This window comes from Phyllobates terribilis, unplaced genomic scaffold (genome assembly GCF_046119375.1).
Source record: "Phyllobates terribilis strain yellow unplaced genomic scaffold, ASM4611937v1 Scaffold_169__1_contigs__length_4117513, whole genome shotgun sequence".
Classification (NCBI taxonomy): Eukaryota; Metazoa; Chordata; class Amphibia; order Anura; family Dendrobatidae; genus Phyllobates; species Phyllobates terribilis.
In genome coordinates this window covers 2,765,539-2,793,522 of record NW_027362929.1, presented here as the reverse complement: position 1 = coordinate 2,793,522, position 27,984 = coordinate 2,765,539, and the positions used below count along the sequence as shown (strand labels likewise).

The window sequence follows — 27,984 nt, the reverse complement described above, 5'->3', positions numbered from 1 at the left end:
CTTCAGTCTGCTGCTGGACAGTCAGCAGCAGCAGCAGCAGGAGAGGTAATTAATCAGCAACCCTCCTGCTAAGGGTAGACAGCTGCACGTTCCACCCCCCCCCGCCTTAATTGGTTCTCCTCCCTTCCAACGGTGTTGAGGCGGGTGGGAACAGCCGGGGGTTGAGGGTACTGTGCTAAAAGAGGTGGAGTTATGCAGATCTAAAACGCGTGGATTGCAGCAGCAGCAAGCCGAAAAGTGCAGGCATGTGAGGGATCTAGAGGTTGACAGCATGTCTTCTTAACGGGAGTCCAGGTGGCCATCTCCACAAATGGACTTTTCAGAATCCTTGGGTGGCACCGTAGTCGGAAACCAATTCTGGTTATCGCTTCTCGGCCTTTTGGCTAAGATCAAGTGTAGTATCTGTTCTTATCAGTTTAATATCTGATACGTCCCCTATCTGGGGACCATATATTAAATGGATTTTTAGAACAGGGAGATGGAAAAAGAGCTTGCTCTGTCCACTCCACGCATTGACCTGGTATTGCAGTATCTCCAGGACCGGTGCACCCCTTCTTTAATGCAGTTTCTAAAATCAGAAAGAATTGAATTCAATGCTTTTTGTTCATTTTGCTTGTTTGTCGGATTTTGGGATGGACTCTTTGGCTTTGCTTTTCTTCTCCTCATTGGATTTTTCATGTTAAAAGTTGCAGAAGCCAGATGACAAGCTCATTTTGGTTCAACTTCAGCAACTGTGCATTGCATTGCCATGTAATGTAATGTAATGCAATGCTATCTATCTAGCTCTCCCTCTATACTTCCTTTTGGATAAACAGACATATTAGGCAAGCATTTTGGAGCTTTCACCTAAATAACTACAGGTGGTGAGATAAGCTGCACAATATAATTGACCTTTCAGTATATTGTTGCACACACACCATCTATTTAGCAAATGCCCTTGTTATCAACAGCAGCCTTTTAAACTCACCTGAGCTAACAGGTATGTGAGCTGGTTACTCTGCTGCGCTTAAAATTTCTTTTTTGGTTTGCTACAATGCCTTTTCTGAAACGTTGTCTCCCTCTGCTGGAACACTGACTTCTTTCATTTAATGCCTGCAGACTATAAAAGAGAAACCAACCCAAAAAGTTTGGTTGATTAGTCTGTGGCATTCTTTTAAACTGTTGCTTATGGCGGTCTCTGTGAGCTTCTCAGTGACATTCAGCCATCCAGGTATCCCGCCTGCAGTAGACGGAATGTGGCAATGGAACGCTGGCTGCGCGTGTCATAATAGGCTCTGAGCCTTTATATACCTGCGCACAGCAGCAGCCACCTTCAGTCTGCTGCTGGACAGACAGCAGCAGCAGCAGCAGGAGAGGTAATTAATCAGCAACCCTCCTGCTAAGGGTAGACAGCTGCTCGTTCCACCCCCCCCCCCGCCTTAATTGGTTCTCCTCCCTTCCAACGGTGTTGAGGCGGGTGGGAACAGCCGGGGGTTGAGGGTACTGTGCTAAAAGAGGTGGAGTTATGCAGATCTAAAACGCGTGGATTGCAGCAGCAGCAAGCCGAAAAGTGCAGGCATGTGAGGGATCTAGAGGTTGTCAGCATGTCTTCTTAACGGGAGTCCAGGTGGCCATCTCCACAAATGGACTTTTCAGAATCCTTGGGTGGCACCGTAGTCGGAAACCAATTCTGGTTATCGCTTCTCGGCCTTTTGGCTAAGATCAAGTGTAGTATCTGTTCTTATCAGTTTAATATCTGATACGTCCCCTATCTGGGGACCATATATTAAATGGATTTTTAGAACAGGGAGATGGAAAAAGAGCTTGCTCTGTCCACTCCACGCATTGACCTGGTATTGCAGTATCTCCAGGACCGGTGCACCCCTTCTTTAATGCAGTTTCTAAAATCAGAAAGAATTGAATTCAATGCTTTTTGTTCATTTTGCTTGTTTGTCGGATTTTGGGATGGACTCTTTGGCTTTGCTTTTCTTCTCCTCATTGGATTTTTCATGTTAAAAGTTGCAGAAGCCAGATGACAAGCTCATTTTGGTTCAACTTCAGCAACTGTGCATTGCATTGCCATGTAATGTAATGTAATGCAATGCTATCTATCTAGCTCTCCCTCTATACTTCCTTTTGGATAAACAGACATATTAGGCAAGCATTTTGGAGCTTTCACCTAAATAACTACAGGCGGTGAGATAAGCTGCACAATATAATTGACCTTTCAGTATATTGTTGCACACACACCATCTATTTAGCAAATGCCCTTGTTATCAACAGCAGCCTTTTAAACTCACCTGAGCTAACAGGTATGTGAGCTGGTTACTCTGCTGCGCTTAAAATTTCTTTTTTGGTTTGCTACAATGCCTTTTCTGAAACGTTGTCTCCCTCTGCTGGAACACTGACTTCTTTCATTTAATGCCTGCAGACTATAAAAGAGAAACCAACCCAAAAAGTTTGGTTGATTAGTCTGTGGCATTCTTTTAAACTGTTGCTTATGGCGGTCTCTGTGAGCTTCTCAGTGACATTCAGCCATCCAGGTATCCCGCCTGCAGTAGACGGAATGTGGCAATGGAACGCTGGCTGCGCGTGTCATAATAGGCTCTGAGCCTTTATATACCTGCGCACAGCAGCAGCCACCTTCAGTCTGCTGCTGGACAGACAGCAGCAGCAGCAGCAGGAGAGGTAATTAATCAGCAACCCTCCTGCTAAGGGTAGACAGCTGCTCGTTCCACCCCCCCCCCCGCCTTAATTGGTTCTCCTCCCTTCCAACGGTGTTGAGGCGGGTGGGAACAGCCGGGGGTTGAGGGTACTGTGCTAAAAGAGGTGGAGTTATGCAGATCTAAAACGCGTGGATTGCAGCAGCAGCAAGCCGAAAAGTGCAGGCATGTGAGGGATCTAGAGGTTGACAGCATGTCTTCTTAACGGGAGTCCAGGTGGCCATCTCCACAAATGGACTTTTCAGAATCCTTGGGTGGCACCGTAGTCGGAAACCAATTCTGGTTATCGCTTCTCGGCCTTTTGGCTAAGATCAAGTGTAGTATCTGTTCTTATCAGTTTAATATCTGATACGTCCCCTATCTGGGGACCATATATTAAATGGATTTTTAGAACAGGGAGATGGAAAAAGAGCTTGCTCTGTCCACTCCACGCATTGACCTGGTATTGCAGTATCTCCAGGACCGGTGCACCCCTTCTTTAATGCAGTTTCTAAAATCAGAAAGAATTGAATTCAATGCTTTTTGTTCATTTTGCTTGTTTGTCGGATTTTGGGATGGACTCTTTGGCTTTGCTTTTCTTCTCCTCATTGGATTTTTCATGTTAAAAGTTGCAGAAGCCAGATGACAAGCTCATTTTGGTTCAACTTCAGCAACTGTGCATTGCATTGCCATGTAATGTAATGTAATGCAATGCTATCTATCTAGCTCTCCCTCTATACTTCCTTTTGGATAAACAGACATATTAGGCAAGCATTTTGGAGCTTTCACCTAAATAACTACAGGTGGTGAGATAAGCTGCACAATATAATTGACCTTTCAGTATATTGTTGCACACACACCATCTATTTAGCAAATGCCCTTGTTATCAACAGCAGCCTTTTAAACTCACCTGAGCTAACAGGTATGTGAGCTGGTTACTCTGCTGCGCTTAAAATTTCTTTTTTGGTTTGCTACAATGCCTTTTCTGAAACGTTGTCTCCCTCTGCTGGAACACTGACTTCTTTCATTTAATGCCTGCAGACTATAAAAGAGAAACCAACCCAAAAAGTTTGGTTGATTAGTCTGTGGCATTCTTTTAAACTGTTGCTTATGGCGGTCTCTGTGAGCTTCTCAGTGACATTCAGCCATCCAGGTATCCCGCCTGCAGTAGACGGAATGTGGCAATGGAACGCTGGCTGCGCGTGTCATAATACGCTCTGAGCTTTTATATACCTGCGCACAGCAGCAGCCACCTTCAGTCTGCTGCTGGACAGTCAGCAGCAGCAGCAGCAGGAGAGGTAATTAATCAGCAACCCTCCTGCTAAGGGTAGACAGCTGCTCGTTCCACCCCCCCCCCCGCCTTAATTGGTTCTCCTCCCTTCCAACGGTGTTGAGGCGGGTGGGAACAGCCGGGGGTTGAGGGTACTGTGCTAAAAGAGGTGGAGTTATGCAGATCTAAAACGCGTGGATTGCAGCAGCAGCAAGCCGAAAAGTGCAGGCATGTGAGGGATCTAGAGGTTGACAGCATGTCTTCTTAACGGGAGTCCAGGTGGCCATCTCCACAAATGGACTTTTCAGAATCCTTGGGTGGCACCGTAGTCGGAAACCAATTCTGGTTATCGCTTCTCGGCCTTTTGGCTAAGATCAAGTGTAGTATCTGTTCTTATCAGTTTAATATCTGATACGTCCCCTATCTGGGGACCATATATTAAATGGATTTTTAGAACAGGGAGATGGAAAAAGAGCTTGCTCTGTCCACTCCACGCATTGACCTGGTATTGCAGTATCTCCAGGACCGGTGCACCCCTTCTTTAATGCAGTTTCTAAAATCAGAAAGAATTGAATTCAATGCTTTTTGTTCATTTTGCTTGTTTGTCGGATTTTGGGATGGACTCTTTGGCTTTGCTTTTCTTCTCCTCATTGGATTTTTCATGTTAAAAGTTGCAGAAGCCAGATGACAAGCTCATTTTGGTTCAACTTCAGCAACTGTGCATTGCATTGCCATGTAATGTAATGTAATGCAATGCTATCTATCTAGCTCTCCCTCTATACTTCCTTTTGGATAAACAGACATATTAGGCAAGCATTTTGGAGCTTTCACCTAAATAACTACAGGTGGTGAGATAAGCTGCACAATATAATTGACCTTTCAGTATATTGTTGCACACACACCATCTATTTAGCAAATGCCCTTGTTATCAACAGCAGCCTTTTAAACTCACCTGAGCTAACAGGTATGTGAGCTGGTTACTCTGCTGCGCTTAAAATTTCTTTTTTGGTTTGCTACAATGCCTTTTCTGAAACGTTGTCTCCCTCTGCTGGAACACTGACTTCTTTCATTTAATGCCTGCAGACTATAAAAGAGAAACCAACCCAAAAAGTTTGGTTGATTAGTCTGTGGCATTCTTTTAAACTGTTGCTTATGGCGGTCTCTGTGAGCTTCTCAGTGACATTCAGCCATCCAGGTATCCCGCCTGCAGTAGACGGAATGTGGCAATGGAACGCTGGCTGCGCGTGTCATAATAGGCTCTGAGCCTTTATATACCTGCGCACAGCAGCAGCCACCTTCAGTCTGCTGCTGGACAGCCAGCAGCAGCAGCAGGAGAGGTAATTAATCAGCAACCCTCCTGCTAAGGGTAGACAGCTGCTCGTTCCACCCCCCCCCCGCCTTAATTGGTTCTCCTCCCTTCCAACGGTGTTGAGGCGGGTGGGAACAGCCGGGGGTTGAGGGTACTGTGCTAAAAGAGGTGGAGTTATGCAGATCTAAAACGCGTGGATTGCAGCAGCAGCAAGCCGAAAAGTGCAGGCATGTGAGGGATCTAGAGGTTGACAGCATGTCTTCTTAACGGGAGTCCAGGTGGCCATCTCCACAAATGGACTTTTCAGAATCCTTGGGTGGCACCGTAGTCGGAAACCAATTCTGGTTATCGCTTCTCGGCCTTTTGGCTAAGATCAAGTGTAGTATCTGTTCTTATCAGTTTAATATCTGATACGTCCCCTATCTGGGACCATATATTAAATGGATTTTTAGAACAGGGAGATGGAAAAAGAGCTTGCTCTGTCCACTCCACGCATTGACCTGGTATTGCAGTATCTCCAGGACCGGTGCACCCCTTCTTTAATGCAGTTTCTAAAATCAGAAAGAATTGAATTCAATGCTTTTTGTTCATTTTGCTTGTTTGTCGGATTTTGGGATGGACTCTTTGGCTTTGCTTTTCTTCTCCTCATTGGATTTTTCATGTTAAAAGTTGCAGAAGCCAGATGACAAGCTCATTTTGGTTCAACTTCAGCAACTGTGCATTGCATTGCCATGTAATGTAATGTAATGCAATGCTATCTATCTAGCTCTCCCTCTATACTTCCTTTTGGATAAACAGACATATTAGGCAAGCATTTTGGAGCTTTCACCTAAATAACTACAGGTGGTGAGATAAGCTGCACAATATAATTGACCTTTCAGTATATTGTTGCACACACACCATCTATTTAGCAAATGCCCTTGTTATCAACAGCAGCCTTTTAAACTCACCTGAGCTAACAGGTATGTGAGCTGGTTACTCTGCTGCGCTTAAAATTTCTTTTTTGGTTTGCTACAATGCCTTTTCTGAAACGTTGTCTCCCTCTGCTGGAACACTGACTTCTTTCATTTAATGCCTGCAGACTATAAAAGAGAAACCAACCCAAAAAGTTTGGTTGATTAGTCTGTGGCATTCTTTTAAACTGTTGCTTATGGCGGTCTCTGTGAGCTTCTCAGTGACATTCAGCCATCCAGGTATCCCGCCTGCAGTAGACGGAATGTGGCAATGGAACGCTGGCTGCGCGTGTCATAATAGGCTCTGAGCCTTTATATACCTGCGCACAGCAGCAGCCACCTTCAGTCTGCTGCTGGACAGCCAGCAGCAGCAGCAGCAGGAGAGGTAATTAATCAGCAACCCTCCTGCTAAGGGTAGACAGCTGCTCGTTCCACCCCCCCCCCCGCCTTAATTTGTTCTCCTCCCTTCCAACGGTGTTGAGGCGGGTGGGAACAGCCGGGGGTTGAGGGTACTGTGCTAAAAGAGGTGGAGTTATGCAGATCTAAAACGCGTGGATTGCAGCAGCAGCAAGCCGAAAAGTGCAGGCATGTGAGGGATCTAGAGGTTGACAGCATGTCTTCTTAACGGGAGTCCAGGTGGCCATCTCCACAAATGGACTTTTCAGAATCCTTGGGTGGCACCGTAGTCGGAAACCAATTCTGGTTATCGCTTCTCGGCCTTTTGGCTAAGATCAAGTGTAGTATCTGTTCTTATCAGTTTAATATCTGATACGTCCCCTATCTGGGGACCATATATTAAATGGATTTTTAGAACAGGGAGATGGAAAAAGAGCTTGCTCTGTCCACTCCACGCATTGACCTGGTATTGCAGTATCTCCAGGACCGGTGCACCCCTTCTTTAATGCAGTTTCTAAAATCAGAAAGAATTGAATTCAATGCTTTTTGTTCATTTTGCTTGTTTGTCGGATTTTGGGATGGACTCTTTGGCTTTGCTTTTCTTCTCCTCATTGGATTTTTCATGTTAAAAGTTGCAGAAGCCAGATGACAAGCTCATTTTGGTTCAACTTCAGCAACTGTGCATTGCATTGCCATGTAATGTAATGTAATGCAATGCTATCTATCTAGCTCTCCCTCTATACTTCCTTTTGGATAAACAGACATATTAGGCAAGCATTTTGGAGCTTTCACCTAAATAACTACAGGTGGTGAGATAAGCTGCACAATATAATTGACCTTTCAGTATATTGTTGCACACACACCATCTATTTAGCAAATGCCCTTGTTATCAACAGCAGCCTTTTAAACTCACCTGAGCTAACAGGTATGTGAGCTGGTTACTCTGCTGCGCTTAAAATTTCTTTTTTGGTTTGCTACAATGCCTTTTCTGAAACGTTGTCTCCCTCTGCTGGAACACTGACTTCTTTCATTTAATGCCTGCAGACTATAAAAGAGAAACCAACCCAAAAAGTTTGGTTGATTAGTCTGTGGCATTCTTTTAAACTGTTGCTTATGGCGGTCTCTGTGAGCTTCTCAGTGACATTCAGCCATCCAGGTATCCCGCCTGCAGTAGACGGAATGTGGCAATGGAACGCTGGCTGCGCGTGTCATAATAGGCTCTGAGCCTTTATATACCTGCGCACAGCAGCAGCCACCTTCAGTCTGCTGCTGGACAGCCAGCAGCAGCAGCAGCAGGAGAGGTAATTAATCAGCAACCCTCCTGCTAAGGGTAGACAGCTGCTCGTTCCACCCCCCCCCGCCTTAATTGGTTCTCCTCCCTTCCAACGGTGTTGAGGCGGGTGGGAACAGCCGGGGGTTGAGGGTACTGTGCTAAAAGAGGTGGAGTTATGCAGATCTAAAACGCGTGGATTGCAGCAGCAGCAAGCCGAAAAGTGCAGGCATGTGAGGGATCTAGAGGTTGACAGCATGTCTTCTTAACGGGAGTCCAGGTGGCCATCTCCACAAATGGACTTTTCAGAATCCTTGGGTGGCACCGTAGTCGGAAACCAATTCTGGTTATCGCTTCTCGGCCTTTTGGCTAAGATCAAGTGTAGTATCTGTTCTTATCAGTTTAATATCTGATACGTCCCCTATCTGGGGACCATATATTAAATGGATTTTTAGAACAGGGAGATGGAAAAAGAGCTTGCTCTGTCCACTCCACGCATTGACCTGGTATTGCAGTATCTCCAGGACCGGTGCACCCCTTCTTTAATGCAGTTTCTAAAATCAGAAAGAATTGAATTCAATGCTTTTTGTTCATTTTGCTTGTTTGTCGGATTTTGGGATGGACTCTTTGGCTTTGCTTTTCTTCTCCTCATTGGATTTTTCATGTTAAAAGTTGCAGAAGCCAGATGACAAGCTCATTTTGGTTCAACTTCAGCAACTGTGCATTGCATTGCCATGTAATGTAATGTAATGCAATGCTATCTATCTAGCTCTCCCTCTATACTTCCTTTTGGATAAACAGACATATTAGGCAAGCATTTTGGAGCTTTCACCTAAATAACTACAGGTGGTGAGATAAGCTGCACAATATAATTGACCTTTCAGTATATTGTTGCACACACACCATCTATTTAGCAAATGCCCTTGTTATCAACAGCAGCCTTTTAAACTCACCTGAGCTAACAGGTATGTGAGCTGGTTACTCTGCTGCGCTTAAAATTTCTTTTTTGGTTTGCTACAATGCCTTTTCTGAAACGTTGTCTCCCTCTGCTGGAACACTGACTTCTTTCATTTAATGCCTGCAGACTATAAAAGAGAAACCAACCCAAAAAGTTTGGTTGATTAGTCTGTGGCATTCTTTTAAACTGTTGCTTATGGCGGTCTCTGTGAGCTTCTCAGTGACATTCAGCCATCCAGGTATCCCGCCTGCAGTAGACGGAATGTGGCAATGGAACGCTGGCTGCGCGTGTCATAATAGGCTCTGAGCCTTTATATACCTGCGCACAGCAGCAGCCACCTTCAGTCTGCTGCTGGACAGCCAGCAGCAGCAGCAGCAGGAGAGGTAATTAATCAGCAACCCTCCTGCTAAGGGTAGACAGCTGCTCGTTCCACCCCCCCCCCGCCTTAATTGGTTCTCCTCCCTTCCAACGGTGTTGAGGCGGGTGGGAACAGCCGGGGGTTGAGGGTACTGTGCTAAAAGAGGTGGAGTTATGCAGATCTAAAACGCGTGGATTGCAGCAGCAGCAAGCCGAAAAGTGCAGGCATGTGAGGGATCTAGAGGTTGACAGCATGTCTTCTTAACGGGAGTCCAGGTGGCCATCTCCACAAATGGACTTTTCAGAATCCTTGGGTGGCACCATAGTCGGAAACCAATTCTGGTTATCGCTTCTCGGCCTTTTGGCTAAGATCAAGTGTAGTATCTGTTCTTATCAGTTTAATATCTGATACGTCCCCTATCTGGGGACCATATATTAAATGGATTTTTAGAACAGGGAGATGGAAAAAGAGCTTGCTCTGTCCACTCCACGCATTGACCTGGTATTGCAGTATCTCCAGGACCGGTGCACCCCTTCTTTAATGCAGTTTCTAAAATCAGAAAGAATTGAATTCAATGCTTTTTGTTCATTTTGCTTGTTTGTCGGATTTTGGGATGGACTCTTTGGCTTTGCTTTTCTTCTCCTCATTGGATTTTTCATGTTAAAAGTTGCAGAAGCCAGATGACAAGCTCATTTTGGTTCAACTTCAGCAACTGTGCATTGCATTGCCATGTAATGTAATGTAATGCAATGCTATCTATCTAGCTCTCCCTCTATACTTCCTTTTGGATAAACAGACATATTAGGCAAGCATTTTGGAGCTTTCACCTAAATAACTACAGGTGGTGAGATAAGCTGCACAATATAATTGACCTTTCAGTATATTGTTGCACACACACCATCTATTTAGCAAATGCCCTTGTTATCAACAGCAGCCTTTTAAACTCACCTGAGCTAACAGGTATGTGAGCTGGTTACTCTGCTGCGCTTAAAATTTCTTTTTTGGTTTGCTACAATGCCTTTTCTGAAACGTTGTCTCCCTCTGCTGGAACACTGACTTCTTTCATTTAATGCCTGCAGACTATAAAAGAGAAACCAACCCAAAAAGTTTGGTTGATTAGTCTGTGGCATTCTTTTAAACTGTTGCTTATGGCGGTCTCTGTGAGCTTCTCAGTGACATTCAGCCATCCAGGTATCCCGCCTGCAGTAGACGGAATGTGGCAATGGAACGCTGGCTGCGCGTGTCATAATAGGCTCTGAGCCTTTATATACCTGCGCACAGCAGCAGCCACCTTCAGTCTGCTGCTGGACAGCCAGCAGCAGCAGCAGCAGGAGAGGTAATTAATCAGCAACCCTCCTGCTAAGGGTAGACAGCTGCTCGTTCCACCCCCCCCGGCCTTAATTGGTTCTCCTCCCTTCCAACGGTGTTGAGGCGGGTGGGAACAGCCGGGGGTTGAGGGTACTGTGCTAAAAGAGGTGGAGTTATGCAGATCTAAAACGCGTGGATTGCAGCAGCAGCAAGCCGAAAAGTGCAGGCATGTGAGGGATCTAGAGGTTGACAGCATGTCTTCTTAACGGGAGTCCAGGTGGCCATCTCCACAAATGGACTTTTCAGAATCCTTGGGTGGCACCGTAGTCGGAAACCAATTCTGGTTATCGCTTCTCGGCCTTTTGGCTAAGATCAAGTGTAGTATCTGTTCTTATCAGTTTAATATCTGATACGTCCCCTATCTGGGGACCATATATTAAATGGATTTTTAGAACAGGGAGATGGAAAAAGAGCTTGCTCTGTCCACTCCACGCATTGACCTGGTATTGCAGTATCTCCAGGACCGGTGCACCCCTTCTTTAATGCAGTTTCTAAAATCAGAAAGAATTGAATTCAATGCTTTTTGTTCATTTTGCTTGTTTGTCGGATTTTGGGATGGACTCTTTGGCTTTGCTTTTCTTCTCCTCATTGGATTTTTCATGTTAAAAGTTGCAGAAGCCAGATGACAAGCTCATTTTGGTTCAACTTCAGCAACTGTGCATTGCATTGCCATGTAATGTAATGTAATGCAATGCTATCTATCTAGCTCTCCCTCTATACTTCCTTTTGGATAAACAGACATATTAGGCAAGCATTTTGGAGCTTTCACCTAAATAACTACAGGTGGTGAGATAAGCTGCACAATATAATTGACCTTTCAGTATATTGTTGCACACACACCATCTATTTAGCAAATGCCCTTGTTATCAACAGCAGCCTTTTAAACTCACCTGAGCTAACAGGTATGTGAGCTGGTTACTCTGCTGCGCTTAAAATTTCTTTTTTGGTTTGCTACAATGCCTTTTCTGAAACGTTGTCTCCCTCTGCTGGAACACTGACTTCTTTCATTTAATGCCTGCAGACTATAAAAGAGAAACCAACCCAAAAAGTTTGGTTGATTAGTCTGTGGCATTCTTTTAAACTGTTGCTTATGGCGGTCTCTGTGAGCTTCTCAGTGACATTCAGCCATCCAGGTATCCCGCCTGCAGTAGACGGAATGTGGCAATGGAACGCTGGCTGCGCGTGTCATAATAGGCTCTGAGCCTTTATATACCTGCGCACAGCAGCAGCCACCTTCAGTCTGCTGCTGGACAGCCAGCAGCAGCAGCAGCAGGAGAGGTAATTAATCAGCAACCCTCCTGCTAAGGGTAGACAGCTGCTCGTTCCACCCCCCCCCCGCCTTAATTGGTTCTCCTCCCTTCCAACGGTGTTGAGGCGGGTGGGAACAGCCGGGGGTTGAGGGTACTGTGCTAAAAGAGGTGGAGTTATGCAGATCTAAAACGCGTGGATTGCAGCAGCAGCAAGCCGAAAAGTGCAGGCATGTGAGGGATCTAGAGGTTGACAGCATGTCTTCTTAACGGGAGTCCAGGTGGCCATCTCCACAAATGGACTTTTCAGAATCCTTGGGTGGCACCGTAGTCGGAAACCAATTCTGGTTATCGCTTCTCGGCCTTTTGGCTAAGATCAAGTGTAGTATCTGTTCTTATCAGTTTAATATCTGATACGTCCCCTATCTGGGGACCATATATTAAATGGATTTTTAGAACAGGGAGATGGAAAAAGAGCTTGCTCTGTCCACTCCACGCATTGACCTGGTATTGCAGTATCTCCAGGACCGGTGCACCCCTTCTTTAATGCAGTTTCTAAAATCAGAAAGAATTGAATTCAATGCTTTTTGTTCATTTTGCTTGTTTGTCGGATTTTGGGATGGACTCTTTGGCTTTGCTTTTCTTCTCCTCATTGGATTTTTCATGTTAAAAGTTGCAGAAGCCAGATGACAAGCTCATTTTGGTTCAACTTCAGCAACTGTGCATTGCATTGCCATGTAATGTAATGTAATGCAATGCTATCTATCTAGCTCTCCCTCTATACTTCCTTTTGGATAAACAGACATATTAGGCAAGCATTTTGGAGCTTTCACCTAAATAACTACAGGTGGTGAGATAAGCTGCACAATATAATTGACCTTTCAGTATATTGTTGCACACACACCATCTATTTAGCAAATGCCCTTGTTATCAACAGCAGCCTTTTAAACTCACCTGAGCTAACAGGTATGTGAGCTGGTTACTCTGCTGCGCTTAAAATTTCTTTTTTGGTTTGCTACAATGCCTTTTCTGAAACGTTGTCTCCCTCTGCTGGAACACTGACTTCTTTCATTTAATGCCTGCAGACTATAAAAGAGAAACCAACCCAAAAAGTTTGGTTGATTAGTCTGTGGCATTCTTTTAAACTGTTGCTTATGGCGGTCTCTGTGAGCTTCTCAGTGACATTCAGCCATCCAGGTATCCCGCCTGCAGTAGACGGAATGTGGCAATGGAACGCTGGCTGCGCGTGTCATAATAGGCTCTGAGCCTTTATATACCTGCGCACAGCAGCAGCCACCTTCAGTCTGCTGCTGGACAGCCAGCAGCAGCAGCAGCAGGAGAGGTAATTAATCAGCAACCCTCCTGCTAAGGGTAGACAGCTGCTCGTTCCACCCCCCCCCCCGCCTTAATTGGTTCTCCTCCCTTCCAACGGTGTTGAGGCGGGTGGGAACAGCCGGGGGTTGAGGGTACTGTGCTAAAAGAGGTGGAGTTATGCAGATCTAAAACGCGTGGATTGCAGCAGCAGCAAGCCGAAAAGTGCAGGCATGTGAGGGATCTAGAGGTTGACAGCATGTCTTCTTAACGGGAGTCCAGGTGGCCATCTCCACAAATGGACTTTTCAGAATCCTTGGGTGGCACCGTAGTCGGAAACCAATTCTGGTTATCGCTTCTCGGCCTTTTGGCTAAGATCAAGTGTAGTATCTGTTCTTATCAGTTTAATATCTGATACGTCCCCTATCTGGGGACCATATATTAAATGGATTTTTAGAACAGGGAGATGGAAAAAGAGCTTGCTCTGTCCACTCCACGCATTGACCTGGTATTGCAGTATCTCCAGGACCGGTGCACCCCTTCTTTAATGCAGTTTCTAAAATCAGAAAGAATTGAATTCAATGCTTTTTGTTCATTTTGCTTGTTTGTCGGATTTTGGGATGGACTCTTTGGCTTTGCTTTTCTTCTCCTCATTGGATTTTTCATGTTAAAAGTTGCAGAAGCCAGATGACAAGCTCATTTTGGTTCAACTTCAGCAACTGTGCATTGCATTGCCATGTAATGTAATGTAATGCAATGCTATCTATCTAGCTCTCCCTCTATACTTCCTTTTGGATAAACAGACATATTAGGCAAGCATTTTGGAGCTTTCACCTAAATAACTACAGGTGGTGAGATAAGCTGCACAATATAATTGACCTTTCAGTATATTGTTGCACACACACCATCTATTTAGCAAATGCCCTTGTTATCAACAGCAGCCTTTTAAACTCACCTGAGCTAACAGGTATGTGAGCTGGTTACTCTGCTGCGCTTAAAATTTCTTTTTTGGTTTGCTACAATGCCTTTTCTGAAACGTTGTCTCCCTCTGCTGGAACACTGACTTCTTTCATTTAATGCCTGCAGACTATAAAAGAGAAACCAACCCAAAAAGTTTGGTTGATTAGTCTGTGGCATTCTTTTAAACTGTTGCTTATGGCGGTCTCTGTGAGCTTCTCAGTGACATTCAGCCATCCAGGTATCCCGCCTGCAGTAGACGGAATGTGGCAATGGAACGCTGGCTGCGCGTGTCATAATAGGCTCTGAGCCTTTATATACCTGCGCACAGCAGCAGCCACCTTCAGTCTGCTGCTGGACAGCCAGCAGCAGCAGCAGCAGGAGAGGTAATTAATCAGCAACCCTCCTGCTAAGGGTAGACAGCTGCTCGTTCCACCCCCCCCCCCGCCTTAATTGGTTCTCCTCCCTTCCAACGGTGTTGAGGCGGGTGGGAACAGCCGGGGGTTGAGGGTACTGTGCTAAAAGAGGTGGAGTTATGCAGATCTAAAACGCGTGGATTGCAGCAGCAGCAAGCCGAAAAGTGCAGGCATGTGAGGGATCTAGAGGTTGACAGCATGTCTTCTTAACGGGAGTCCAGGTGGCCATCTCCACAAATGGACTTTTCAGAATCCTTGGGTGGCACCGTAGTCGGAAACCAATTCTGGTTATCGCTTCTCGGCCTTTTGGCTAAGATCAAGTGTAGTATCTGTTCTTATCAGTTTAATATCTGATACGTCCCCTATCTGGGGACCATATATTAAATGGATTTTTAGAACAGGGAGATGGAAAAAGAGCTTGCTCTGTCCACTCCACGCATTGACCTGGTATTGCAGTATCTCCAGGACCGGTGCACCCCTTCTTTAATGCAGTTTCTAAAATCAGAAAGAATTGAATTCAATGCTTTTTGTTCATTTTGCTTGTTTGTCGGATTTTGGGATGGACTCTTTGGCTTTGCTTTTCTTCTCCTCATTGGATTTTTCATGTTAAAAGTTGCAGAAGCCAGATGACAAGCTCATTTTGGTTCAACTTCAGCAACTGTGCATTGCATTGCCATGTAATGTAATGTAATGCAATGCTATCTATCTAGCTCTCCCTCTATACTTCCTTTTGGATAAACAGACATATTAGGCAAGCATTTTGGAGCTTTCACCTAAATAACTACAGGTGGTGAGATAAGCTGCACAATATAATTGACCTTTCAGTATATTGTTGCACACACACCATCTATTTAGCAAATGCCCTTGTTATCAACAGCAGCCTTTTAAACTCACCTGAGCTAACAGGTATGTGAGCTGGTTACTCTGCTGCGCTTAAAATTTCTTTTTTGGTTTGCTACAATGCCTTTTCTGAAACGTTGTCTCCCTCTGCTGGAACACTGACTTCTTTCATTTAATGCCTGCAGACTATAAAAGAGAAACCAACCCAAAAAGTTTGGTTGATTAGTCTGTGGCATTCTTTTAAACTGTTGCTTATGGCGGTCTCTGTGAGCTTCTCAGTGACATTCAGCCATCCAGGTATCCCGCCTGCAGTAGACGGAATGTGGCAATGGAACGCTGGCTGCGCGTGTCATAATAGGCTCTGAGCCTTTATATACCTGCGCACAGCAGCAGCCACCTTCAGTCTGCTGCTGGACAGCCAGCAGCAGCAGCAGCAGGAGAGGTAATTAATCAGCAACCCTCCTGCTAAGGGTAGACAGCTGCTCGTTCCACCCCCCCCCGCCTTAATTGGTTCTCCTCCCTTCCAACGGTGTTGAGGCGGGTGGGAACAGCCGGGGGTTGAGGGTACTGTGCTAAAAGAGGTGGAGTTATGCAGATCTAAAACGCGTGGATTGCAGCAGCAGCAAGCCGAAAAGTGCAGGCATGTGAGGGATCTAGACAGGGCCGGCGTCAGCACCCGGCGTACCCGGGCAAGTGCCGGGGCCCTGGAAAATCAGAGGGGCCCAGCCGCCCACTCACTGTCGGGGCCCACCGCCCACACACCCGCCCGCCCACTCACTCACTGTCGGGGCCCGGCCCACACACCCGCCCGCCCACTCACTCACTGTCGGGGCCAGGCTCACACACCCACCCGCCCACTCACAGTCGGGGCCATGGCCGCATCTTCGGCACCTATTCAGTGACGCAGGCGCTGCTTGATTGCCGGCACTCCCCCAGTCCCAGAAATGGCCGCGCGCTGTCAGGCTGTGTCTGCTAGTAATGACGCGGCAGGGTCGACGGCACTGCACCTTTAATTGTGCTTGTGTGTCGCCCCTGCCGCGTCATTACTAGCAGACACAGTCGCACAGCGCGCGGCCATGTCTGGGGGAGTGCCATCAAACACCGTCGGAGCGGAGCTCCTGCACAGATGGGGGGGAGCGGCCCGGACCCGACCGCAAGTGCGCCCCTCTGATGGTCCAGGGCCATGAAGTCTGTGACACGCCGGGGGCCCTGCACTGCCCCATACCTGAGGAGCTGCTGGACAGGACACTGGACCGGGGACAGGTGAGTGAGGCTTCCTCAATCCCCATATTAAAAATACTTGTAATGGGTCTGTGTGAGTGCATGTATGTGATTGTCAGTGTGTATGACTGTGTATATATATTTGTCTGTTTTATATAGGTCTTTAAGAATTTGTGTAAAAATATGTCTTTGTCTGTATGTGTACGTGTCTGCGTACCGTGTGTGCATGTCTGCGTACTGTGTGTGCGTGCGCATGTCTGCATATGTGAAGGATGAGGGGGCTGTGTACTATATATATATTTCTCCGCCGTATCTGTGCATCATGAATCGTGTATGTGTTAAAAGGGTCCACTGAGACTGTTTCGCCCGGGGCCCAGAAAAACCTGGAGCCGGCCCTGGATCTAGAGGTTGACAGCATGTCTTCTTAACGGGAGTCCAGGTGGCCATCTCCACAAATGGACTTTTCAGAATCCTTGGGTGGCACCGTAGTCGGAAACCAATTCTGGTTATCGCTTCTCGGCCTTTTGGCTAAGATCAAGTGTAGTATCTGTTCTTATCAGTTTAATATCTGATACGTCCCCTATCTGGGGACCATATATTAAATGGATTTTTAGAACAGGGAGATGGAAAAAGAGCTTGCTCTGTCCACTCCACGCATTGACCTGGTATTGCAGTATCTCCAGGACCGGTGCACCCCTTCTTTAATGCAGTTTCTAAAATCAGAAAGAATTGAATTCAATGCTTTTTGTTCATTTTGCTTGTTTGTCGGATTTTGGGATGGACTCTTTGGCTTTGCTTTTCTTCTCCTCATTGGATTTTTCATGTTAAAAGTTGCAGAAGCCAGATGACAAGCTCATTTTGGTTCAACTTCAGCAACTGTGCATTGCATTGCCATGTAATGTAATGTAATGCAATGCTATCTATCTAGCTCTCCCTCTATACTTCCTTTTGGATAAACAGACATATTAGGCAAGCATTTTGGAGCTTTCACCTAAATAACTACAGGTGGTGAGATAAGCTGCACAATATAATTGACCTTTCAGTATATTGTTGCACACACACCATCTATTTAGCAAATGCCCTTGTTATCAACAGCAGCCTTTTAAACTCACCTGAGCTAACAGGTATGTGAGCTGGTTACTCTGCTGCGCTTAAAATTTCTTTTTTGGTTTGCTACAATGCCTTTTCTGAAACGTTGTCTCCCTCTGCTGGAACACTGACTTCTTTCATTTAATGCCTGCAGACTATAAAAGAGAAACCAACCCAAAAAGTTTGGTTGATTAGTCTGTGGCATTCTTTTAAACTGTTGCTTATGGCGGTCTCTGTGAGCTTCTCAGTGACATTCAGCCATCCAGGTATCCCGCCTGCAGTAGACGGAATGTGGCAATGGAACGCTGGCTGCGCGTGTCATAATAGGCTCTGAGCCTTTATATACCTGCGCACAGCAGCAGCCACCTTCAGTCTGCTGCTGGACAGCCAGCAGCAGCAGCAGCAGGAGAGGTAATTAATCAGCAACCCTCCTGCTAAGGGTAGACAGCTGCTCGTTCCACCCCCCCCCCGCCTTAATTGGTTCTCCTCCCTTCCAACGGTGTTGAGGCGGGTGGGAACAGCCGGGGGTTGAGGGTACTGTGCTAAAAGAGGTGGAGTTATGCAGATCTAAAACGCGTGGATTGCAGCAGCAGCAAGCCGAAAAGTGCAGGCATGTGAGGGATCTAGAGGTTGACAGCATGTCTTCTTAACGGGAGTCCAGGTGGCCATCTCCACAAATGGACTTTTCAGAATCCTTGGGTGGCACCGTAGTCGGAAACCAATTCTGGTTATCGCTTCTCGGCCTTTTGGCTAAGATCAAGTGTAGTATCTGTTCTTATCAGTTTAATATCTGATACGTCCCCTATCTGGGGACCATATATTAAATGGATTTTTAGAACAGGGAGATGGAAAAAGAGCTTGCTCTGTCCACTCCACGCATTGACCTGGTATTGCAGTATCTCCAGGACCGGTGCACCCCTTCTTTAATGCAGTTTCTAAAATCAGAAAGAATTGAATTCAATGCTTTTTGTTCATTTTGCTTGTTTGTCGGATTTTGGGATGGACTCTTTGGCTTTGCTTTTCTTCTCCTCATTGGATTTTTCATGTTAAAAGTTGCAGAAGCCAGATGACAAGCTCATTTTGGTTCAACTTCAGCAACTGTGCATTGCATTGCCATGTAATGTAATGTAATGCAATGCTATCTATCTAGCTCTCCCTCTATACTTCCTTTTGGATAAACAGACATATTAGGCAAGCATTTTGGAGCTTTCACCTAAATAACTACAGGTGGTGAGATAAGCTGCACAATATAATTGACCTTTCAGTATATTGTTGCACACACACCATCTATTTAGCAAATGCCCTTGTTATCAACAGCAGCCTTTTAAACTCACCTGAGCTAACAGGTATGTGAGCTGGTTACTCTGCTGCGCTTAAAATTTCTTTTTTGGTTTGCTACAATGCCTTTTCTGAAACGTTGTCTCCCTCTGCTGGAACACTGACTTCTTTCATTTAATGCCTGCAGACTATAAAAGAGAAACCAACCCAAAAAGTTTGGTTGATTAGTCTGTGGCATTCTTTTAAACTGTTGCTTATGGCGGTCTCTGTGAGCTTCTCAGTGACATTCAGCCATCCAGGTATCCCGCCTGCAGTAGACGGAATGTGGCAATGGAACGCTGGCTGCGCGTGTCATAATAGGCTCTGAGCCTTTATATACCTGCGCACAGCAGCAGCCACCTTCAGTCTGCTGCTGGACAGCCAGCAGCAGCAGCAGCAGGAGAGGTAATTAATCAGCAACCCTCCTGCTAAGGGTAGACAGCTGCTCGTTCCACCCCCCCCCCGCCTTAATTGGTTCTCCTCCCTTCCAACGGTGTTGAGGCGGGTGGGAACAGCCGGGGGTTGAGGGTACTGTGCTAAAAGAGGTGGAGTTATGCAGATCTAAAACGCGTGGATTGCAGCAGCAGCAAGCCGAAAAGTGCAGGCATGTGAGGGATCTAGAGGTTGACAGCATGTCTTCTTAACGGGAGTCCAGGTGGCCATCTCCACAAATGGACTTTTCAGAATCCTTGGGTGGCACCGTTGTCGGAAACCAATTCTGGTTATCGCTTCTCGGCCTTTTGGCTAAGATCAAGTGTAGTATCTGTTCTTATCAGTTTAATATCTGATACGTCCCCTATCTGGGGACCATATATTAAATGGATTTTTAGAACAGGGAGATGGAAAAAGAGCTTGCTCTGTCCACTCCACGCATTGACCTGGTATTGCAGTATCTCCAGGAGCGGTGCACCCCTTCTTTAATGCAGTTTCTAAAATCAGAAAGAATTGAATTCAATGCTTTTTGTTCATTTTGCTTGTTTGTCGGATTTTGGGATGGACTCTTTGGCTTTGCTTTTCTTCTCCTCATTGGATTTTTCATGTTAAAAGTTGCAGAAGCCAGATGACAAGCTCATTTTGGTTCAACTTCAGCAACTGTGCATTGCATTGCCATGTAATGTAATGTAATGCAATGCTATCTATCTAGCTCTCCCTCTATACTTCCTTTTGGATAAACAGACATATTAGGCAAGCATTTTGGAGCTTTCACCTAAATAACTACAGGTGGTGAGATAAGCTGCACAATATAATTGACCTTTCAGTATATTGTTGCACACACACCATCTATTTAGCAAATGCCCTTGTTATCAACAGCAGCCTTTTAAACTCACCTGAGCTAACAGGTATGTGAGCTGGTTACTCTGCTGCGCTTAAAATTTCTTTTTTGGTTTGCTACAATGCCTTTTCTGAAACGTTGTCTCCCTCTGCTGGAACACTGACTTCTTTCATTTAATGCCTGCAGACTATAAAAGAGAAACCAACCCAAAAAGTTTGGTTGATTAGTCTGTGGCACTCTTTTAAACTGTTGCTTATGGCGGTCTCTGTGAGCTTCTCAGTGACATTCAGCCATCCAGGTATCCCGCCTGCAGTAGACGGAATGTGGCAATGGAACGCTGGCTGCGCGTGTCATAATAGGCTCTGAGCCTTTATATACCTGCGCACAGCAGCAGCCACCTTCAGTCTGCTGCTGGACAGCCAGCAGCAGCAGCAGCAGGAGAGGTAATTAATCAGCAACCCTCCTGCTAAGGGTAGACAGCTGCTCGTTCCACCCCCCCCCCCGCCTTAATTGGTTCTCCTCCCTTCCAACGGTGTTGAGGCGGGTGGGAACAGCCGGGGGTTGAGGGTACTGTGCTAAAAGAGGTGGAGTTATGCAGATCTAAAACGCGTGGATTGCAGCAGCAGCAAGCCGAAAAGTGCAGGCATGTGAGGGATCTAGAGGTTGACAGCATGTCTTCTTAACGGGAGTCCAGGTGACCATCTCCACAAATGGACTTTTCAGAATCCTTGGGTGGCACCGTAGTCGGAAACCAATTCTGGTTATCGCTTCTCGGCCTTTTGGCTAAGATCAAGTGTAGTATCTGTTCTTATCAGTTTAATATCTGATACGTCCCCTATCTGGGGACCATATATTAAATGGATTTTTAGAACAGGGAGATGGAAAAAGAGCTTGCTCTGTCCACTCCACGCATTGACCTGGTATTGCAGTATCTCCAGGACCGGTGCACCCCTTCTTTAATGCAGTTTCTAAAATCAGAAAGAATTGAATTCAATGCTTTTTGTTCATTTTGCTTGTTTGTCGGATTTTGGGATGGACTCTTTGGCTTTTTCTTTTCTTCTCCTCATTGGATATTTCATGTTAAAAGTTGCAGAAGCCAGATGACAAGCTCATTTTGGTTCAACTTCAGCAACTGTGCATTGCATTGCCATGTAATGTAATGTAATGCAATGCTATCTATCTAGCTCTCCCTCTATACTTCCTTTTGGATAAACAGACATATTAGGCAAGCATTTTGGAGCTTTCACCTAAATAACTACAGGTGGTGAGATAAGCTGCACAATATAATTGACCTTTCAGTATATTGTTGCACACACACCATCTATTTAGCAAATGCCCTTGTTATCAACAGCAGCCTTTTAAACTCACCTGAGCTAACAGGTATGTGAGCTGGTTACTCTGCTGCGCTTAAAATTTCTTTTTTGGTTTGCTACAATGCCTTTTCTGAAACGTTGTCTCCCTCTGCTGGAACACTGACTTCTTTCATTTAATGCCTGCAGACTATAAAAGAGAAACCAACCCAAAAAGTTTGGTTGATTAGTCTGTGGCATTCTTTTAAACTGTTGCTTATGGCGGTCTCTGTGAGCTTCTCAGTGACATTCAGCCATCCAGGTATCCCGCCTGCAGTAGACGGAATGTGGCAATGGAACGCTGGCTGCGCGTGTCATAATAGGCTCTGAGCCTTTATATACCTGCGCACAGCAGCAGCCACCTTCAGTCTGCTGCTGGACAGCCAGCAGCAGCAGCAGCAGGAGAGGTAATTAATCAGCAACCCTCCTGCTAAGGGTAGACAGCTGCTCGTTCCACCCCCCCCCCCCGTCTTAATTGGTTCTCCTCCCTTCCAACGGTGTTGAGGCGGGTGGGAACAGCCGGGGGTTGAGGGTACTGTGCTAAAAGAGGTGGAGTTATGCAGATCTAAAACGCGTGGATTGCAGCAGCAGCAAGCCGAAAAGTGCAGGCATGTGAGGGATCTAGAGGTTGACAGCATGTCTTCTTAACGGGAGTCCAGGTGGCCATCTCCACAAATGGACTTTTCAGAATCCTTGGGTGGCACCGTAGTCGGAAACCAATTCTGGTTATCGCTTCTCGGCCTTTTGGCTAAGATCAAGTGTAGTATCTGTTCTTATCAGTTTAATATCTGATACGTCCCCTATCTGGGGACCATATATTAAATGGATTTTTAGAACAGGGAGATGGAAAAAGAGCTTGCTCTGTCCACTCCACGCATTGACCTGGTATTGCAGTATCTCCAGGACCGGTGCACCCCTTCTTTAATGCAGTTTCTAAAATCAGAAAGAATTGAATTCAATGCTTTTTGTTCATTTTGCTTGTTTGTCGGATTTTGGGATGGACTCTTTGGCTTTGCTTTTCTTCTCCTCATTGGATTTTTCATGTTAAAAGTTGCAGAAGCCAGATGACAAGCTCATTTTGGTTCAACTTCAGCAACTGTGCATTGCATTGCCATGTAATGTAATGTAATGCAATGCTATCTATCTAGCTCTCCCTCTATACTTCCTTTTGGATAAACAGACATATTAGGCAAGCATTTTGGAGCTTTCACCTAAATAACTACAGGTGGTGAGATAAGCTGCACAATATAATTGACCTTTCAGTATATTGTTGCACACACACCATCTATTTAGCAAATGCCCTTGTTATCAACAGCAGCCTTTTAAACTCACCTGAGCTAACAGGTATGTGAGCTGCTTACTCTGCTGCGCTTAAAATTTCTTTTTTGGTTTGCTACAATGCCTTTTATGAAACGTTGTCTCCCTCTGCTGGAACACTGACTTCTTTCATTTAATGCCTGCAGACTATAAAAGAGAAACCAACCCAAAAAGTTTGGTTGATTAGTCTGTGGCATTCTTTTAAACTGTTGCTTATGGCGGTCTCTGTGAGCTTCTCAGTGACATTCAGCCATCCAGGTATCCCGCCTGCAGTAGACGGAATGTGGCAATGGAACGCTGGCTGCGCGTGTCATAATAGGCTCTGAGCCTTTATATACCTGCGCACAGCAGCAGCCACCTTCAGTCTGCTGCTGGACAGCCAGCAGCAGCAGCAGCAGGAGAGGTAATTAATCAGCAACCCTCCTGCTAAGGGTAGACAGCTGCTCGTTCCACCCCCCCCCCCCGCCTTAATTGGTTCTCCTCCCTTCCAACGGTGTTGAGGCGGGTGGGAACAGCCGGGGGTTGAGGGTACTGTGCTAAAAGAGGTGGAGTTATGCAGATCTAAAACGCGTGGATTGCAGCAGCAGCAAGCCGAAAAGTGCAGGCATGTGAGGGATCTAGAGGTTGACAGCATGTCTTCTTAACGGGAGTCCAGGTGGCCATCTCCACAAATGGACTTTTCAGAATCCTTGGGTGGCACCGTAGTCGGAAACCAATTCTGGTTATCGCTTCTCGGCCTTTTGGCTAAGATCAAGTGTAGTATCTGTTCTTATCAGTTTAATATCTGATACGTCCCCTATCTGGGGACCATATATTAAATGGATTTTTAGAACAGGGAGATGGAAAAAGAGCATGCTCTGTCCACTCCACGCATTGACCTGGTATTGCAGTATCTCCAGGACCGGTGCACCCCTTCTTTAATGCAGTTTCTAAAATCAGAAAGAATTGAATTCAATGCTTTTTGTTCATTTTGCTTGTTTGTCGGATTTTGGGATGGACTCTTTGGCTTTGCTTTTCTTCTCCTCATTGGATTTTTCATGTTAAAAGTTGCAGAAGCCAGATGACAAGCTCATTTTGGTTCAACTTCAGCAACTGTGCATTGCATTGCCATGTAATGTAATGTAATGCAATGCTATCTATCTAGCTCTCCCTCTATACTTCCTTTTGGATAAACAGACATATTAGGCAAGCATTTTGGAGCTTTCACCTAAATAACTACAGGTGGTGAGATAAGCTGCACAATATAATTGACCTTTCAGTATATTGTTGCACACACACCATCTATTTAGCAAATGCCCTTGTTATCAACAGCAGCCTTTTAAACTCACCTGAGCTAACAGGTAAGTGAGCTGGTTACTCTGCTGCGCTTAAAATTTCTTTTTTGGTTTGCTACAATGCCTTTTCTGAAACGTTGTCTCCCTCTGCTGGAACACTGACTTCTTTCATTTAATGCCTGCAGACTATAAAAGAGAAACCAACCCAAAAAGTTTGGTTGATTAGTCTGTGGCATTCTTTTAAACTGTTGCTTATGGCGGTCTCTGTGAGCTTCTCAGTGACATTCAGCCATCCAGGTATCCCGCCTGCAGTAGACGGAATGTGGCAATGGAACGCTGGCTGCGCGTGTCATAATAGGCTCTGAGCCTTTATATACCTGCGCACAGCAGCAGCCACCTTCAGTCTGCTGCTGGACAGCCAGCAGCAGCAGCAGCAGGAGAGGTAATTAATCAGCAACCCTCCTGCTAAGGGTAGACAGCTGCTCGTTCCACCCCCCCCCCCGCCTTAATTGGTTCTCCTCCCTTCCAACGGTGTTGAGGCGGGTGGGAACAGCCGGGGGTTGAGGGTACTGTGCTAAAAGAGGTGGAGTTATGCAGATCTAAAACGCGTGGATTGCAGCAGCAGCAAGCCGAAAAGTGCAGGCATGTGAGGGATCTAGAGGTTGACAGCATGTCTTCTTAACGGGAGTCCAGGTGGCCATCTCCACAAATGGACTTTTCAGAATCCTTGGGTGGCACCGTAGTCGGAAACCAATTCTGGTTATCGCTTCTCGGCCTTTTGGCTAAGATCAAGTGTAGTATCTTTCGAAAAGGCGGTTTTGGATGTTGGCCGCCCTAGTAGATTGATATATTATGCACACTGGGGTTTAGGCGCTTGTTAGTACGCCAGGTGGCTAATATAGTCATCTGGTGGAAAGCATGGCCCCCCAGGATCGACGCCATTGGGCCGGGGAAGATCGAAAGCCCGAAGTGTGAAGTGCCCCAGGAGTGGTGACCCTGGGGTGCCTTAACTCACTGGGATTGGGAACCCCACTTGAGTTTATGGCACATTTGCACAAGCACTTCAAATTTTCTTTCTTCGCACACACCCTTATTCCGGGCCTTCTGGCCTTAGGATGGGGAATTTTTCAATTCCCGGTCGAAGGTCCGGGCAGTATTATACTGTGAAACCTTCACTATTTATTTAATTTCTTTGTCACTGTGTGTCCACTTATTCACGTGTGTCACGTCCTACTAGGATTTTGTCGGGATGCGGTTCCCTTACGGGTTCCTCTCTTGGCAGGTCTAGGGGGGGAGTGTGTGGCCATCAGGTTCCGCTCCCCCCTGAACCCCCCTGGCTCTCCTCTTTCGGGAGGAGATCGATGTTGGCTCCCCTCTTCCGGGAGGGGAGCACAGTCTTTTGGCTCCCAGTGCCTTGCTCGGGTGAGAACTCGGGCAGGTATTGGGGGTAAGATTGGGTCGCCTCTGGTTTCGGCTGGAGGTGGCTATTTGTCCCTGTTCCTCGCTGTGGCCTTCTGGCTCGGAGGGACGGGGAATGGTTTGGGGGACCCTTCTCCTTTTGGAGAGGGTTTCAAGAAGACCAGCATCCAAGTGCACTTTTTTTGTGGCACTTGTCACTTTTTTAAGCGCACTTGGGTTTTGTACACGAATTCGGGCTTTCGAAAAAAAAAAAATCTGTTCTTATCAGTTTAATATCTGATACGTCCCCTATCTGGGGACCATATATTAAATGGATTTTTAGAACAGGGAGATGGAAAAAGAGCTTGCTCTGTCCACTCCACGCATTGACCTGGTATTGCAGTATCTCCAGGACCGGTGCACCCCTTCTTTAATGCAGTTTCTAAAATCAGAAAGAATTGAATTCAATGCTTTTTGTTCATTTTGCTTGTTTGTCGGATTTTGGGATGGACTCTTTGGCTTTGCTTTTCTTCTCCTCATTGGATTTTTCATGTTAAAAGTTGCAGAAGCCAGATGACAAGCTCATTTTGGTTCAACTTCAGCAACTGTGCATTGCATTGCCATGTAATGTAATGTAATGCAATGCTATCTATCTAGCTCTCCCTCTATAATTCCTTTTGGATAAACAGACATATTAGGCAAGCATTTTGGAGCTTTCACCTAAATAACTACAGGTGGTGAGATAAGCTGCACAATATAATTGACCTTTCAGTATATTGTTGCACACACACCATCTATTTAGCAAATGCCCTTGTTATCAACAGCAGCCTTTTAAACTCACCTGAGCTAACAGGTATGTGAGCTGGTTACTCTGCTGCGCTTAAAATTTCTTTTTTGGTTTGCTACAATGCCTTTTCTGAAACGTTGTCTCCCTCTGCTGGAACACTGACTTCTTTCATTTAATGCCTGCAGACTATAAAAGAGAAACCAACCCAAAAAGTTTGGTTGATTAGTCTGTGGCATTCTTTTAAACTGTTGCTTATGGCGGTCTCTGTGAGCTTCTCAGTGACATTCAGCCATCCAGGTATCCCGCCTGCAGTAGACGGAATGTGGCAATGGAACGCTGGCTGCGCGTGTCATAATAGGCTCTGAGCCTTTATATACCTGCGCACAGCAGCAGCCACCTTCAGTCTGCTGCTGGACAGCCAGCAGCAGCAGCAGCAGGAGAGGTAATTAATCAGCAACCCTCCTGCTAAGGGTAGACAGCTGCTCGTTCCACCCCCCCCCCCGCCTTAATTGGTTCTCCTCCCTTCCAACGGTGTTGAGGCGGGTGGGAACAGCCGGGGGTTGAGGGTACTGTGCTAAAAGAGGTGGAGTTATGCAGATCTAAAACGCGTGGATTGCAGCAGCAGCAAGCCGAAAAGTGCAGGCATGTGAGGGATCTAGAGGTTGACAGCATGTCTTCTTAACGGGAGTCCAGGTGGCCATCTCCACAAATGGACTTTTCAGAATCCTTGGGTGGCACCGTAGTCGGAAACCAATTCTGGTTATCGCTTCTCGGCCTTTTGGCTAAGATCAAGTGTAGTATCTGTTCTTATCAGTTTAATATCTGATACGTCCCCTATCTGGGGACCATATATTAAATGGATTTTTAGAACAGGGAGATGGAAAAAGAGCTTGCTCTGTCCATTCCACGCATTGACCTGGTATTGCAGTATCTCCAGGACCGGTGCACCCCTTCTTTAATGCAGTTTCTAAAATCAGAAAGAATTGAATTCAATGCTTTTTGTTCATTTTGCTTGTTTGTCGGATTTTGGGATGGACTCTTTGGCTTTGCTTTTCTTCTCCTCATTGGATTTTTCATGTTAAAAGTTGCAGAAGCCAGATGACAAGCTCATTTTGGTTCAACTTCAGCAACTGTGCATTGCATTGCCATGTAATGTAATGTAATGCAATGCTATCTATCTAGCTCTCCCTCTATACTTCCTTTTGGATAAACAGACATATTAGGCAAGCATTTTGGAGCTTTCACCTAAATAACTACAGGTGGTGAGATAAGCTGCACAATATAATTGACCTTTCAGTATATTGTTGCACACACACCATCTATTTAGCAAATGCCCTTGTTATCAACAGCAGCCTTTTAAACTCACCTGAGCTAACAGGTATGTGAGCTGGTTACTCTGCTGCGCTTAAAATTTCTTTTTTGGTTTGCTACAATGCCTTTTCTGAAACGTTGTCTCCCTCTGCTGGAACACTGACTTCTTTCATTTAATGCCTGCAGACTATAAAAGAGAAACCAACCCAAAAAGTTTGGTTGATTAGTCTGTGGCATTCTTTTAAACTGTTGCTTATGGCGGTCTCTGTGAGCTTCTCAGTGACATTCAGCCATCCAGGTATCCCGCCTGCAGT

At 45.8% G+C, this 27,984-nt stretch overlaps 20 non-coding genes and 1 pseudogene across 20 annotated transcripts; all 21 read left to right on the top strand.

The window, feature by feature from the left end:
- The first annotated feature begins 363 nt into the window (after positions 1-363).
- Positions 364-554, top strand: LOC141209162 (U2 spliceosomal RNA). Its single transcript, XR_012279366.1, has one exon. It is a non-coding gene; the product is annotated as a U2 spliceosomal RNA (small nuclear RNA).
- A 1,121-nt stretch (positions 555-1,675) lies between these two features.
- Positions 1,676-1,866, top strand: LOC141209161 (U2 spliceosomal RNA). The gene has a single exon (XR_012279365.1). It is a non-coding gene; the product is annotated as a U2 spliceosomal RNA (small nuclear RNA).
- A 1,121-nt stretch (positions 1,867-2,987) lies between these two features.
- Positions 2,988-3,178, top strand: LOC141209160 (U2 spliceosomal RNA). Its single transcript, XR_012279364.1, has one exon. It is a non-coding gene; the product is annotated as a U2 spliceosomal RNA (small nuclear RNA).
- Positions 3,179-4,299: 1,121 nt separating this feature from the next.
- Positions 4,300-4,490, top strand: LOC141209159 (U2 spliceosomal RNA). The gene has a single exon (XR_012279363.1). It is a non-coding gene; the product is annotated as a U2 spliceosomal RNA (small nuclear RNA).
- A 1,117-nt stretch (positions 4,491-5,607) lies between these two features.
- Positions 5,608-5,797, top strand: LOC141210433 (U2 spliceosomal RNA). Its single transcript, XR_012280601.1, has one exon. It is a non-coding gene; the product is annotated as a U2 spliceosomal RNA (small nuclear RNA).
- Positions 5,798-6,918: 1,121 nt separating this feature from the next.
- On the top strand, positions 6,919-7,109 carry LOC141209158 (U2 spliceosomal RNA). Its single transcript, XR_012279362.1, has one exon. It is a non-coding gene; the product is annotated as a U2 spliceosomal RNA (small nuclear RNA).
- A 1,119-nt stretch (positions 7,110-8,228) lies between these two features.
- LOC141209157 (U2 spliceosomal RNA) lies at positions 8,229-8,419 on the top strand. The gene has a single exon (XR_012279361.1). It is a non-coding gene; the product is annotated as a U2 spliceosomal RNA (small nuclear RNA).
- A 1,120-nt stretch (positions 8,420-9,539) lies between these two features.
- Positions 9,540-9,730, top strand: LOC141209155 (U2 spliceosomal RNA). The gene has a single exon (XR_012279359.1). It is a non-coding gene; the product is annotated as a U2 spliceosomal RNA (small nuclear RNA).
- Positions 9,731-10,849: 1,119 nt separating this feature from the next.
- LOC141209154 (U2 spliceosomal RNA) lies at positions 10,850-11,040 on the top strand. The gene has a single exon (XR_012279358.1). It is a non-coding gene; the product is annotated as a U2 spliceosomal RNA (small nuclear RNA).
- Positions 11,041-12,160: 1,120 nt separating this feature from the next.
- On the top strand, positions 12,161-12,351 carry LOC141209153 (U2 spliceosomal RNA). The gene has a single exon (XR_012279357.1). It is a non-coding gene; the product is annotated as a U2 spliceosomal RNA (small nuclear RNA).
- Positions 12,352-13,472: 1,121 nt separating this feature from the next.
- On the top strand, positions 13,473-13,663 carry LOC141209151 (U2 spliceosomal RNA). The gene has a single exon (XR_012279356.1). It is a non-coding gene; the product is annotated as a U2 spliceosomal RNA (small nuclear RNA).
- A 1,121-nt stretch (positions 13,664-14,784) lies between these two features.
- Positions 14,785-14,975, top strand: LOC141209150 (U2 spliceosomal RNA). The gene has a single exon (XR_012279355.1). It is a non-coding gene; the product is annotated as a U2 spliceosomal RNA (small nuclear RNA).
- Positions 14,976-17,063: 2,088 nt separating this feature from the next.
- On the top strand, positions 17,064-17,254 carry LOC141209149 (U2 spliceosomal RNA). The gene has a single exon (XR_012279354.1). It is a non-coding gene; the product is annotated as a U2 spliceosomal RNA (small nuclear RNA).
- A 1,120-nt stretch (positions 17,255-18,374) lies between these two features.
- Positions 18,375-18,565, top strand: LOC141209148 (U2 spliceosomal RNA). The gene has a single exon (XR_012279353.1). It is a non-coding gene; the product is annotated as a U2 spliceosomal RNA (small nuclear RNA).
- Positions 18,566-19,685: 1,120 nt separating this feature from the next.
- Positions 19,686-19,876, top strand: LOC141208270 (U2 spliceosomal RNA). The gene has a single exon (XR_012278503.1). It is a non-coding gene; the product is annotated as a U2 spliceosomal RNA (small nuclear RNA).
- A 1,121-nt stretch (positions 19,877-20,997) lies between these two features.
- On the top strand, positions 20,998-21,188 carry LOC141209147 (U2 spliceosomal RNA). The gene has a single exon (XR_012279352.1). It is a non-coding gene; the product is annotated as a U2 spliceosomal RNA (small nuclear RNA).
- Positions 21,189-22,311: 1,123 nt separating this feature from the next.
- LOC141209146 (U2 spliceosomal RNA) lies at positions 22,312-22,502 on the top strand. Its single transcript, XR_012279351.1, has one exon. It is a non-coding gene; the product is annotated as a U2 spliceosomal RNA (small nuclear RNA).
- A 1,122-nt stretch (positions 22,503-23,624) lies between these two features.
- On the top strand, positions 23,625-23,815 carry LOC141210035 (U2 spliceosomal RNA). The gene has a single exon (XR_012280215.1). It is a non-coding gene; the product is annotated as a U2 spliceosomal RNA (small nuclear RNA).
- A 1,121-nt stretch (positions 23,816-24,936) lies between these two features.
- On the top strand, positions 24,937-25,028 carry LOC141210852 (U2 spliceosomal RNA; annotated as a pseudogene).
- A 790-nt stretch (positions 25,029-25,818) lies between these two features.
- Positions 25,819-26,000, top strand: LOC141210644 (U2 spliceosomal RNA). Its single transcript, XR_012280787.1, has one exon. It is a non-coding gene; the product is annotated as a U2 spliceosomal RNA (small nuclear RNA).
- Positions 26,001-27,121: 1,121 nt separating this feature from the next.
- On the top strand, positions 27,122-27,312 carry LOC141209987 (U2 spliceosomal RNA). The gene has a single exon (XR_012280170.1). It is a non-coding gene; the product is annotated as a U2 spliceosomal RNA (small nuclear RNA).
- Positions 27,313-27,984: the final 672 nt, after the last annotated feature.